This window comes from Amborella trichopoda, chromosome 3, assembly GCF_054954075.1.
Source record: "Amborella trichopoda isolate Santa Cruz 75 chromosome 3, AtrichopodaSantaCruz75HAP2 v2.0, whole genome shotgun sequence".
Classification (NCBI taxonomy): Eukaryota; Viridiplantae; Streptophyta; class Magnoliopsida; order Amborellales; family Amborellaceae; genus Amborella; species Amborella trichopoda.
Window position 1 is genome coordinate 18,855,083 of NC_142338.1, and position 13,493 is coordinate 18,868,575.

Below are 13,493 nucleotides of genomic sequence, written 5' to 3' on the forward strand. Positions count from 1 at the left end.
GTTGCTTCTTTCTTCATGTCGGTTGCCTCGGACATTGCTCGTAGCGACCAGGAGATGTGAATCTCCCTAAGGGGGGTGGAAGATCTAAAGACAAGGATGCGGGAGATGCTCGACCGCTTTTGACATCTCCTACCTTCCCCCTTTTTTTTTGTAGGGTCGATGGCCCATTCAGACGTTGTAAACTCATTTTTTCTTGAATAAAACATCCATTTCTTTCTTGCGCTTGATTTTTCTTCTTTTCGCGTCTTTTATTCTGAATGTACCGTTTCCCCTTTTCTTGGAAAGGGGAAGTAATGCTGAGAATTCAGATGCTTACAGGGAGGGCGTCTGAATACTTTTCCGGGGTGCTGCTGACTTCTACTGATGTGCGGTTGTGTTTTTAGGAGGTAACTTTAGAGTCGTATCCCTGCGGCTGCTTTAAGGCTTGTTTAAAGTCCTGCCCTTAGGACTGGTACTAGCATGTGGCTTTAGCACCTCACGCCCGCATTGGGAGAACCCTGAGTGGCTCTCCCAACGGTGCACTGACTTCCCTCGACAAAAAGGACTTGCGTTGGGCTTGAGGGGGTAAGAACTCCACCTGGTTCAAGTGTGTGGGAGATTGGGCGTTCTGAGCCAACGTGACCTCGGTCTCTCGATTGTGCCTCCGTGCTCCGAGCGGGCAGAGCTCTTATGTATGGGGCGCAAGTGTCATGTCTGTGCGGTGAGCCGCATTGCTACAAGTGCTCTTCGGCCTTCGGCGCCCATGATACACCAGCCGTGGTGCCGCAATGCTAAAGCCAGAAGACTCGAAAGTGTTGGTAATAAGGCCCCGAGCCTGCTCTGCTCCCGAATGAGGGTGAGGAAATTGATGGGGTGTTCTACCCCAAGACGGAGTTTGTTCATCAATCAAGGCTATCCATCCATCTTGAATGTATCCTTGAAGGATGTTCAAGAACTCGTAGCAGTGGCACAGGTCATGACCACTCAGCTGGTGGTAGCGACACCACGAGCCTTGGCTTTCGCCGACCGCTCGTCCATGTTTCTTGGGGGCACAGGGCACAATCATTTCGTGCTGCACCATCACGTCGAAAAGAGTAGGGAGCCAGCAGTGCGGAGGCTCCGTCTCAAGGACTTCATCATCCCGCTCTTCGTGGATTGTTACCACATGATGACTTCGGGTGTCTCGAAATCCTTCTTAAGGTCCACCAAATTGATTTGCCCCTTTTTTATCAGGGCATCGATGTAGCCCTTGTGCTGCAAACAGTCTTCCACAAGGTGTCCCAGCATTTGGTGGAACGTGTAGTAGTTGGGATGATTAATAAATTCAGTGTGGTGCGGTTTTTTGCTAGGCTGGAGGGTCACCATGTCTTGCTTAATCAACATCGTGAGGATGGTCAGCACCCCTGCCCTACTGAAACTGTATTGCTGTTTGAGCTTACGCTTGAACTCTTCTGTTCGTTGGTAGCTTTTGCGATGAAGGCAGTAGTCCTGCTTTTGGGGTGGCTGCTGTTGTGCCGATCCCTGAATTCGTGATTACAAACCTCGGGAGGTGTCCAACATCCGTAAGGGAGCTTTATTGGGTATGGGTTGGGAAGCAGTCGTAATCTCCATGCTGATCAGATTCTTGGATTGACTGGTGCGGGGGTTAGCCCTGCTGCCTCGAAATTGGCTCCCTACTGAGGTCTGGGTCAACTCTCCACCATGATGCTTCATCAAGCTTTCGATCTTAGCTGCCTTAGTTATCATTTCGGAGAAGGTGGTGGGATTGGAAGCTTCAACATGCAGGGAGATTTCTCTCCTCATGTTTCTGACGCATGTCTGTACAGCCTTCACCTCAACCATGGGGTTGCTTTGGCACATGGTGAGGTCTCTCCACCGCTAAGTATATTGGCCCACCGATTCGTCAGGGTTTTGGGCCATGGTGAGGAGCTCTATGGCCTGCACATCCAGCTCTGCTTCGTAGAAGGGTTTGTAGAAGAGTTGTTCCATCTCCTGTCAGGAATGGGCAGAGTTGGGTGGTAGGCGGGCGTACCATTTGAAAGCAGGCCTAACTAGGGTCTCCACGAATTGTCGAGGCAGTAACTTGGAGTCTGAGGCCGAGTCTTGGTAGGCAGACATGAAGTGGGCTATGTGCTGTTGAGGCGAGCCCGTGCCAACAGAGTTTGGTAACCTTATTTTTTCATACCTGACAAGGAAGGGAACCTGAACAATGAAAGGCGAATAAGGCTTTTTGTATGGGACGTTGTCTCATGTCCTTGGCACCTGCAGCTCTTGGATGCTTCTTTTGACCATCTGTTGTGCGTCCTCCTACGTAAATATCGACGGTGTCGCTTGACGGGCTATGTCGGGTCGGACTTCGGGAGAGGAGGGAGGATTTTGAGGCCTCAATGCTAATGTCGACAAGGGAGGCTAAGGCCTTTCTTCCTCCCGCGTGGCAGTTCAAGGGGAAAGTTGGTCTCTTAGTGGGAGGAGACCGCTGGCAATACTCCCTAGAGCCCTTTGAGCTTGTCTATGATGTTGTTCAAGAGATTCTCGAAGCGGGCCGTCGAGTTTTCAGACTCCTCTCCATATTGGCTTACTATCATGACCTTGACAGGTCGGTCTGAGTCAGGAAGTTCAGAGGGAGGGGTGACCCTAGTCCTCTTCATGCTCCTGTCGAGAACCCCGAAGAGCAGAGGCTGGGCTTGGGCTTGCTTGAGGGCCCAAGGGGTATGGGCTCAGGCAGACCTAGAGGACGGCTAATTATTGGGCTTGACACTTGAATGCCTTGGGGCCCTCCTCATCCACCGGCTCTTGATGGCCTTGGACCCGAAGGTATGATGAAGCAGGGTCACCTTCTTGTGCTCTGACAACGTTGGAGTGGGTGACACTGCCGTCTTCGGGCTCCTCTGTGTCTCATAGAAGGTGAAACCGGTTCTGGTTGGCGAGGCCCTTCGTGGTAAAAGAGGCATTTTTCGGTGATCGAAATCCAATTTTCACAATTCGGCAAATGGCGATTCGGGTATCAAATCAAGCCATTCTTGTCTCCAAACGATCGTGATAACTTCCTCATCATTCCACGATAAAATGATCGATAATAAACGACAAAAACGGCCAATATTCGAGATCTAAGATTGTACATTTCTCATCTTTTCACGAATCTTGCCAAGAGCTCAATACTTCGATTCGAGGATAAAAAGATATACCAAAACAATTGCGTCGTCGACATTGTCATGTTTACAATATTCCTTTCACCGGAAAGTTCCCGAAAAGGCCTGAAACGAACCCTGAAAGATCATCATGGTTCATTGTCACTTTTTAGAGACCATATTGTCCTTTGAAAGATTGTGGGTACGGGAAAAATGATGATTTTGCCCCAAAAATGGGAATCAAATTCAATTCATAAAAATTATATTTTTTAACAATGTTAGTTAAACTTGAGTAGCCACCATTCTTTCAAGGGGAGCTCTATATAAGAATTTGTAGCCCTAAGTCAAAAAGAGGAGAAATTAATGAAAATTGTCCCTTAAGCTTAGGATTTCCAATTTGAGTTTCGATTGTTTTGCAATATTTTTCCCTACCCCTTTTCCAATACAAGAGAGGAGAGAGACAACTTTACCCATAAGCCGTTGCCCTCACTCGAGACTCCACACTTTTGACCTAACCATCGGTCCGGTTCAAGGGCTCGACTAGGTATTCTCTCTCTTTCTCTCTCTTTCCCTTTCTCTTACACTTTCTCTCTGCTCTCTTACATGCATTTCTCTATCGATCGGGTCGACACCCTTTTCACCTTCTCTCTCTTCAGTCAGACCGGCGGCTAAGCCACTGGTCCAATACCTCTCGCTCTTTCTCTCTTCTCTTCTCCCGCCTTCTCTCTCTAGTCAGACCGACGGCTAAGCCACCTGCCCATTGCCTCTCTCCCTTCATCTCTTCTCTTCTCTCTTTCTCTCTCTCTCTCTCTCTTTTCTTTTCCTTCTTCTGTTCTTTCTCTCTCATCTAACCAGTCAGATAGGTGGCTAAGCCGCTGGCGCAATTGCTCTCTCTCCTCTCCTCTTCTCCCTCTCTCTCTTTCTCTTCACTTCTCTCTCTCCGATCCAACACCTCTGTCCCTTCATCTCTTCTCTTCTCTTCTCTTCTCTTCTCTCTCTCCCTTCTCTCTCTTTCTTTTTCCTTCTTTTTTCTCTCTTTCTCTTTCTCCATTCGAATCGGTGGTTAAGCCACCAACCCCACCTCTCTCTCTCTCATTCCCTCTTAATTCTCTTCTTTCTTTCTTCTCTTCTTTCTCTCTTTCTTTCTTCTTCTTCTTCTTCTCTCTCTCCAATTGGATGGGTGGCTAAACTGCCGGCCCATCTCCTTTCTCCCTTTCTCTATTCTCTTCTCTTCTCTCTTTCTCTCTTTATCTCTCTCTTCTTCTCCTTCTTCTCTTCTTTCTCTCCGTTCCAGCCAGTCAGACCGGTGGCTAAGCCACCGACCCAACCGCTCTCTCTCTCCTCTCCTCTTCTCCATCTCTCTTTCCCTTCTTTCTCTCTCTTTCTCTTCCCTTCTCTCTCTCCGACACAATCCCTTTCCCTCTTTCTCTCTTCTTTGCTATTCTCTCTCTTTCTCTCTTTCATATCTCTCCATCTCTTTCTTCTCTTTGTTGAATGAATCAAACTGTCGGATCTCTCATCTTCTTCTTTTCTCTTCTCTCCTTCTTCTCTCTCTCCCACTTCTCCCTCTCTTTCTCTTCCCTTCTCTCTCTTTGGCCCAACACATCTCTCTTTTTCTGCTCTTCTCCTCTTTCTCTCTTTCTCTCTTTTCTCCCTTTCTCTCTTCTTCTTTTTCTTCTTTTCTCCTCTTTCTCTCTTTCTCTCTTTTCTCCCTTTCTCTGTTCTTCTTTTTTTTCTCTTATTTCTCTTTCTCTCTCTCTAGTTGGACTGATGGCTAAACTGCCAACCTAACCTCTCTCTTTATCTTTCCTCTTCTCTTCTCTCTCTCCTTTGTCTTTCACTCTTCGTCTTTTTCCTCTCTTTCTTTCTCTCTCTCCATTCAGACTAGCGGCCAAGCCACAAGACTAAACTCTCTCTCTCTTTCCCTCTTCTCTTATCTTGTTTCTTTCTTCTCTTCTCTTCTCTCTTTCCCTCTTCTCTTCTCTTCTCTCGTTTTTCTCTTCTCTTCTCTCTTTTATCTTTTTCTTCTTCTTCTCCTTCTTCTCTTTCTCTTCAGTCGGACCAGTGGCTAAGTTGTCATCCCATCCCCTCTCTCCCCTTCTCTCATCTCTTCTCTCTTTCTCTCTTTCCCTCTTTTTTCTCTCTCTCTTCTTCTCCTTCTCTTCTTTCTCTTCCTTCCAGTCAGACGAATCGACGATTAAGTCGCTGACCCAATCCCTCTTCTTCTTCCTTCCTCTATCCGGCTCCCTCTTCTTTCCTTCTCTCTCTTTCCTCCCTCTCTCTCTTTCCTTTTTTTCTCTCTCTCTTTCTCTCTCATCTGACTTAATCGAGCCGACGATTAAGCCGCCAGCTCATTCTCTTTCTCTCTTTTCCTCTTCTTCTCTCTTCTTTCTTTCCTCTCTATCTCTTCCCTCTCTTCTCTTTCAATCGAGCTGACGGTTAAGCCGTCTCTTCCGTCTCTTCTTTCCCTCACTCTCGCTCGAACGAGTCGACAGCTAAGCCGCTGCTCTCCTCCTTCATCTCTCTTTCTCCATTCTTCGTCTCTCTCGCGCTCATTTTCTATTCCTCCCCCTCTCTCTCTTTTCCTTATCTTCTCTCTCCCTCTCTTTCTCCTCGCACTCTCTCCTCTCTTTTTCTCTATTTCTCCCTTTCTCTTTCACTCTCTTTTTCACCCTCTCTCTCCCCCTCTTTCTTTTCTCTCTTTCCTCTCCTCCAGTCTTTTTCTTTTCTCTTTCTTCTCCTTTCTCTTCTCTCTTTCTCTCTCACAGTCAGTAGGATCGGGGCTAAGCTGCATACCTAATCTCTCCTCTCTCTTACTCTCTCTTTCTCCCTTTCTCTTTCACTCCCATTTTCACCCTCTCTCCCAACCTTTTTCTTCTCTCTCCTCTCCTCCTCTCTTTTCTCTTCTCTCTCTTCTCTTTTATCTTCTTCCTCTCTCCTTCTCTCTCACAATTCTCCTCTCTCTTTCCCTCTCTCCCTTTCTCTCCCTTTCTCTCTTCTTCCCTCTCACTCTCTCTTACTTCCCCAATCTTTTTCTCTCTCTTACTCTTTCTTTCTTCCTCTTTCTTCCCTCTTACTCTCTTTCCATTTCTCTCTCTCTTACTCTCTTTTTCTCTCTCTCTTCCTTTCTTTTTCTCACTCGATCTCTTTTCTCCCTCTCCTTCTCTCTCCCTTCTTCTCTCTCTCACTCTCTCTTATTCTCTCTTCATCTATCCCTTTCTCTCTCCGTCTTTCTAGATCTGTCTCTAGTACTCTTTCTTCCTCTCTTTCTCCCTTTCTCTTTCACTCTTTTACTCTCTCTCTCCCGTCCTTTGACCTTCTCTCTCTCGCTCTCTCTCTTATTTCTCTCTCTCTCTTGCACTCTCTTATTCTCTCTTCCTCTCTCGCTCTCTCTCTCTCTCTTCCTCTTTCTCGATCTTTCTCTCTCTTATTCTCCCTTTCCCTCTTTCTCCCATTCTCCCTCTATCTCTTACTCTCTCTCTCCCTCTCCCTCTCCCTCTCTTACTCTCTCTATCCCTCTCCCTCCCTTACTATCTCTCTCTTTCTCTCTCCTACTCTCTCTCGCTCTCTCTTTTACTCTCTCTTTCCCTCTCTCTCTCTCCCCCCCGCTTTCTCGGTTTCTCTCTTTTTCTTACTTTTTCTTCCTCTCTTTTTGCCTTTGTCTTTCAGTCTCTTACTCTCCCTCTCATTCCTTTCTCTCTCTCCTTCTCTCTTACTTGCTCCCTCTTTTACTGCTCTCTCTCTCTCTCTATTTCTCACCCACCTTTTCTCTTCTTTGGCCATTACACTATCACCATCAGTCCTTTATTAAGATGACACCATAAGATCGCCAAATTGATAATGAACACCACGGTACCATCACCCCCTTTTACCTTCACCCATTTATACATATACTCATCTAATGACAAGTCAGGGTATTCTGGCCCACTTGTCTAAACATCTTACATGTGTGTGTGCCTGCAGGAACGTAGAAAACAAGTTAAGAGAGTTGACACCAAACCATCTTCAGACATGGGGGGCTTTCTTCGTGATCTAAAAGGGCACCCATGCAAAATGCCCAAGCTTATCATGACCCCAACATGAGGTAAGTCCCGCCTCACACTACACAATCCTCTCTCACTAGTTGGTGCCCTGTCGCACATGCACCACGCGCACCACGGTCTCGAGAGAGTGATCTCAAGCAAGGCCCAAATCCACGTCCCTGTGCAGTCTCACGACCCGACTAGATCGACGCACACAACCACGTGTGTCATCACAAGGGTGCCGCCATTTAAGTCTTCGGACGCCTCACCTCCCAGGTGCCAATATCGAAGCATCATCGATCAAATCCACAGCCACTTTGCCTCTCAAGCGTTATCATCAATAGAGCACAAGACGTATCACCCACCGCCTCGCCTCCCCGCCGTCACCTTCTTCAGTCACACATCACTCCACGAACGCTTCGTCATCATAGCACCATGTTGGCGCATTAATTCCTAAATAAACATGCTTCTCGGGTACTACATTCAAGAGACATGCAGGACTATCGTCCGCATGACCCACTTTCCTAATGTCAAGGGACCTTCAGACGGATTCATTCTGCTTACTCTAAAGGCCGTTCGTAGAAGGCCGTCAATGGCAAGCTCTCCGCATGCCTACAACGAATGCAGAATAGAGCCACGCTCACCTCCTCCAACACATCATCCACGAGGACCGCTGGTCTAGTAAGCCTCCTCAAAAAAAAGCCGGGCACGATGAAAACCATCGTGAATAAAAGAAAAAGAGCTTTTGATACATAGCCATCAAGGCTATGAGTAAAATCGTTGAAAACAAGAGAAATGAGCACGGTAAAACCCCGCGAGGGCGCCATGAGTAAAAATGACAGGTGGGCATGACGATGATGCCATGAGTAAAAGTGTTTTGAAAACAAGAAATTCAGGCATGACGAAAACCCGTAAGGGTGTCATGAGTAAAAAGGAAATCAACAAGCGGACGTGACCTTGAAGTCACGGGTAAAAATGCCTCAGTAAAAGGACTTAGTGAAAATCACCCTCGTGAAACCACTTCCACCTGGTTCAAGTGAAAACTTGCAAAGACATTTGACCCAACACAAAAATTCCAGTCCCAATGCCAACAAAAAATTCTGGCCAAAAGGTCAACACAATTTTCGACAAAAAGGCCAAACACAAACCCCGGCTAAAAGGCCAAAACAAACTCCGACTTCAGTCTCAACACAAATTCCTGCCCCAGTGCTGACACAAATTCTGACCAAAAGGCTAACAAAAACCTCTAGTCCTAGTGTCAAAACAAACTCCGAGCCCAATGCCGACACAAATTCCTGCCCTAGTGCCAACACAAATTCTAGCCAAAATGCCAAAAAGAAACTCCCGCCAGTGCCAACAAAAATTTCGGCAAAAAGGAAAAAAAATAACTCCCACCAAAAGGCCAAACATAGACTTCGACCCCAGTGCCAACACACACTCCGGCCAAAAGGCCAAACACAAACTCTGGCCCCAATGCCAAAAACAATTTCGACTAAAAGGCCAAACACAAACTCCGCCTAAAAGGCCAAACACAGACACCGACCCCAATGCCGACACAAATTCCAGTCCCAGTGTAACACAAACTCTTGCCAAAAGTCCAACACAAATTTCGGCCCTTGTTCCAACTCAAACTCCAACCCCAGTGCCAACTCAAACCCCAGCCAAATGGCCAAACACAAATTTCGGCCTCAGTGCCAACAAAAATTATGGCCAAAAGGCCAACACAAATTTCGGCCCCAGTGTCCAAACAAACTTCGGCCCCAGTGCCAAACACAAATTCTGGCCCCAGTCCAACACAAACTCCGGCCAAAGGGCCAAAATAAATTCTCTCTTCTTACCAACTAAATTGGAAGGGTGCCCGCTTGCTGAGACGTCAATAGATTCTGCTGGTATGGAATGGTATGCCCTCCACAAGGCAGTCAATCAGCCCACTCTCCCAAAAAAATGGACTACAGTAGGACTTGGATAAAGCCCTCAAGCGGGGCCCCAGTCCCCTAGAGACTACTTTGATTACCCCTCAAGGAAAAGCTATTAAGATCTACCCCTCAAGGATAGCGCAGGCGCAAGTGACCAAGAAGAAATAAAATATGTTGAAAGGCAAGAAACACGCCTTCGTGAGGATTCAAAAGATGAACTTCGATGATAAAGTTCTCAATCCGAATGTTGCACTTCTTGCTTCTCTCGAAATGCAACATCTGTCGGGGCAAGTTGTTATACGTGATTTTTGACGTACTTACATCTCACATGCAAATAAGGAGAGAGTCGCTAACAACTTGGTCCTGCTGATACTCAAAACACTGACGAACCAAAGTGGTGCCGCGAAATAAGTCTTGACCCAAGCAACCTAGGAGGAATGCTATCGCACCAAAGAGAGATGTTACAACTATAACCCTATGTTAGAGGGTCCAGAACAGTACCAGACCACTTCCATAGTACTCAGAATGTCGAAAAACCCCCGAGGACCAAATTTGGGCTCAATCGGACCACCCAAAAGGGATCTATGCCCAAAACGGGTAGGTTGTATACTATCGCGGTGCGACTTCACTAAACTAGTCCCCAAACACGGAGACTGCAACATCACATCTCGAGATGGACTTCAAATAACCCACTGCACCTTCACCTAAAACAATAAAAAGTTCAGACTTTGATATGTTCTAGATCACGCCAGCCCAGTCATTTTGACGTAGGGCATCCACTGTGGCGCGACCTAGAGTCAAACTTCTTCTAGAATGAAGGTGACTATAAAACCAAAAAAATCAGGGTTTTTAGAAGAAGACATCTCGATCCTCGTGAAGCACAGCTTGAAATTCGCATATGGGGTGGGGTCATCGCGAGGACGAGTTCAATGCAACCACCTCGCAAAGAGTGTCAAACTAATATAACTATTGTACCTGAACTAATGCCCGATAAGTGCAAATCCCCAGCTTGCTGGAAAAGCAAACCCGCTCAATCGTCGGAATCCCTTTTCCCAATGACCTCCCAAATTAGGAAATGCTACAAATGAAGGCCAAAACAGACCAAACTTGGTGCAAAACGACTGTGACAGTCTCCTCTTTTACATGCAAGTAAAATGAAGACTCAGAGCATCACAGGTCGAAGGGCATTAGCGCCCAAAGTTCACGAATCTGGCTTGACTTCCACTAAGTGGGAAAAGGCTGCCTCAACAAGACTAAAGGGCATCAAAATTCTCAAATCGAATAAGTATTGAGGATATAATAACAAATCGGTTGAACCATCACTACAAGTCAATGATAAAGCTTCCAAGATCTGAAAATGATAAGAGAACCCTCATGCAAGGATAGTTTCGTCATTAGCATAAAAGGTCTTAGGGGCATTTTGGGCATTACACCTAATTTCAAGATTTTATTTTAATTCCTTTAATTATAATTAAGCTTTGTTTCTTAACGTTCATCCCTGTTTAGTGAATCCTCTATATAAGCAAGCTTAAGTCACTTGTAAAAGGACAGACTATTGAGCATTCTTCATCGTTAAAAGCAGAGGCATAACGCTTGTTTTCACTCGTCTTTTGCTTCTGAACCCTTAATCTCATTGAGAGGAGAGAGAAAACTTTTTCAGAGAGAGAAAATACCCCTGAGTGCGTGGTCCTATCCTTATCGGAGCGAGAAAACATCTCCGCTCGCGCAGACACATTCTCTTTCTCTCTCAAGTCGGGTCACATCCTGTGCCCGCTCTCTCTCTCTCTTCTCCTCTACACGCCATCTGCCCCTGGCAGTAACTCATGCCCGCCAGTGATGCGCGGTCATGAGCACGCCTGTGAGTTCCGATCCTCAGTTTCTCCCACACCTTCCTAAGCCAGCCAGCCAGTGCCCCTCCAAGAGGGAACCATCGCGAAAGGGGGGTAATCGAGCCCCATTTCATTTCTACGAGAGAGAGAGAGAGAGAGAGAGATAGATAGATAGAGAGATGAAAGACCTTTTGACTTGAAGAGAGTCCCCATCCAAACCATGCCGGTAGACAACCGGAGGGCTTCGTGATTATTCTAAGAGGGCAAATCGCCCGGGAGTGTCTCACGAACCGCAAGCGGAGAGGCAAGAGCCCAAACGCACCTCCCCCCTCATAAAAATCTCTCTCGTTGTTGGTTTCTATCCCCGGACAGGAGAGCCCGCGAGCCTGCGCACCCACAGGTGCCTAGCACATGCGGATCCCCCACGGTTGTTTGAGAGAGGGTCTTCCACCCCGCATGTGCACCACACCTGCCCACGCAAGGACCGGAGTGAACACCAGACCCTGACCACCCTCTTAATGACCAAAAATACTATTGCTAAAAAAATGCTCTATGTATAAAACAATGGTATATACGTGCCCAACATTTATGAGTACAATTATAAAATGCTCCATTGTGTGAGCACCCCAACATAACACTACATGGGTTATGTTTCATGGATTACGAAGCCCCTCCAGCGCATTACTTCATAATCTTTTAAACGTTTTTTTGCCAAATTTTTGTATATATATATATATATATATATATATATATATATATATATATATATATATATATATATATATATATATATATATATATATATATATATATATATATATAATCACTTAGTTTTGCATTGTGAACCTCCTACTTGCCATTACTTTATAATATTTTTAACGTTCTTTTTCCAAATGGCCAATCTATCTAATTTGGATCAGGATCGGTGGATGGGTAATCAATTTCTATTCCATTCTATAAAACATTGAAGCGAACATTTTTGCACATTCGAAGGGTAAAATTTAACAGCTAGGGCTACCAATGGTCCAAGGTGGGCCGCAGACCTATAGGTCAAGCTAGAATTCCAGGCCGTTTTTTGTTGGATAAGTGTGGCCATTAAAGGCCTTATGAGTGCTTGTAAAATGAAATAATATAGTGGAACATGAACTCAGTGAGAGTGTGGTCTGTCTTGGAATGGGGGATAAAGGGTCTAGCATTTTCCATAATGTTGATGACCCATCTATGTAATGGATGGTTCAAATCTCTTACCCCACAAGTCACCCAAGATGAATGGTTCATATTCAATCACACAAGAAGATGCAAGCTAAGGAAAACCCTAAGAAACTCTAATCTTGTTCAAAGCCTATAAATAGGGAATGTTTCGCCCAAAATCTCTATACCTTATCGCTTACACCGAAATTCCATCTCTCTCTCATATTCCACAAAGGGGCATGCCCCACTAAGAATTTATCTCTCTTTTAAGAAAATCTCTCTCTCTCTCTCTCTCTCTCTCTCTCTCTCAAGAGACCCAAGGGTTACGCCCCACTCTCTCATCTTTCATATCTCTCTCATGGTGGTTCTCTCAACTCTCTCATGATCGCTCATCTCTCTTTGGGGTTTTAGACTATAAGGTTGTGGTAGAAAAGAGAAGTATTTTTCTCAAACTAGGTTGCCAAGTGGATTCACTTAAAGGTTTGATATTTGTGATAAAGAAGTTCATAGTTCCATCAGAGGGCTCGACCTAAACTTGCTTTCTCGATTGAGATTGAATATTGATTATTAATTTCATGTCATCAAATGGTGGTGACTCGGTATGGGGTGTAACAAGCCTGGTTGAGGTAATCTTCGGCGCTCTCTTTTTATTTCTTTGTCATATTTAATTATATTATCTTTATATTCTCAAGCATAAGAATTGTGGATATTTTCTTTATTTAAAGAAAATTGATTTAATAACATCAAGGTTTTAAATAACTATATGGAATGTTGTCGAAAGGTCTTTGAACCATATCGAATTAAGAGGGAGAGATGAGGATGAGAGAAAGTGAGGAAGAGAGAATGTAAGGCATTCAAAGGCCAAGTGGGAGATGTTAGATAAGTGTGGCCATTAAAGGCCTTATGAGTGCTTATAAAATGAAATGATGTAGTGGAACATCAACATTGTGAGAGTGTGGTCCATCGTGGACCATACTAAGAAAACGATGTTTGCTGATATCGGGTTGAGCTTGATGAGCTAGGCCAGTGAGATGGGAAAAAACTATGTTACCTGGGTATAGAAAACTATCCGATAAGGGTTCTAATAGGTCATCCCTTGATGAGGTCGGCATATGCCTGGATGAGTGAGCTGAGGAACTATGTGACCCTTTAGTGTGATGGTGGCCTTCAGAGACGAGGGCCAAAGCCTCATCCGCGAACCATCACATGGCATACATAATGATAGTCATTTCGGGAAAGCGAATCACCTTTTAGGGTGAAGCTTATACATGTGTGAGAGATACCCCTATGCGTCATTGGAGCTGTGGTTGCATCAGGTCTCAGTGGCCTTGGTACGTCTCTAAGGGAGAATCTGAAATCCACAAATTGGGATTACGACCCCTTGGCTCATTGGTCAAACTTTGGTAACCACTAATTAGCCCCTACATG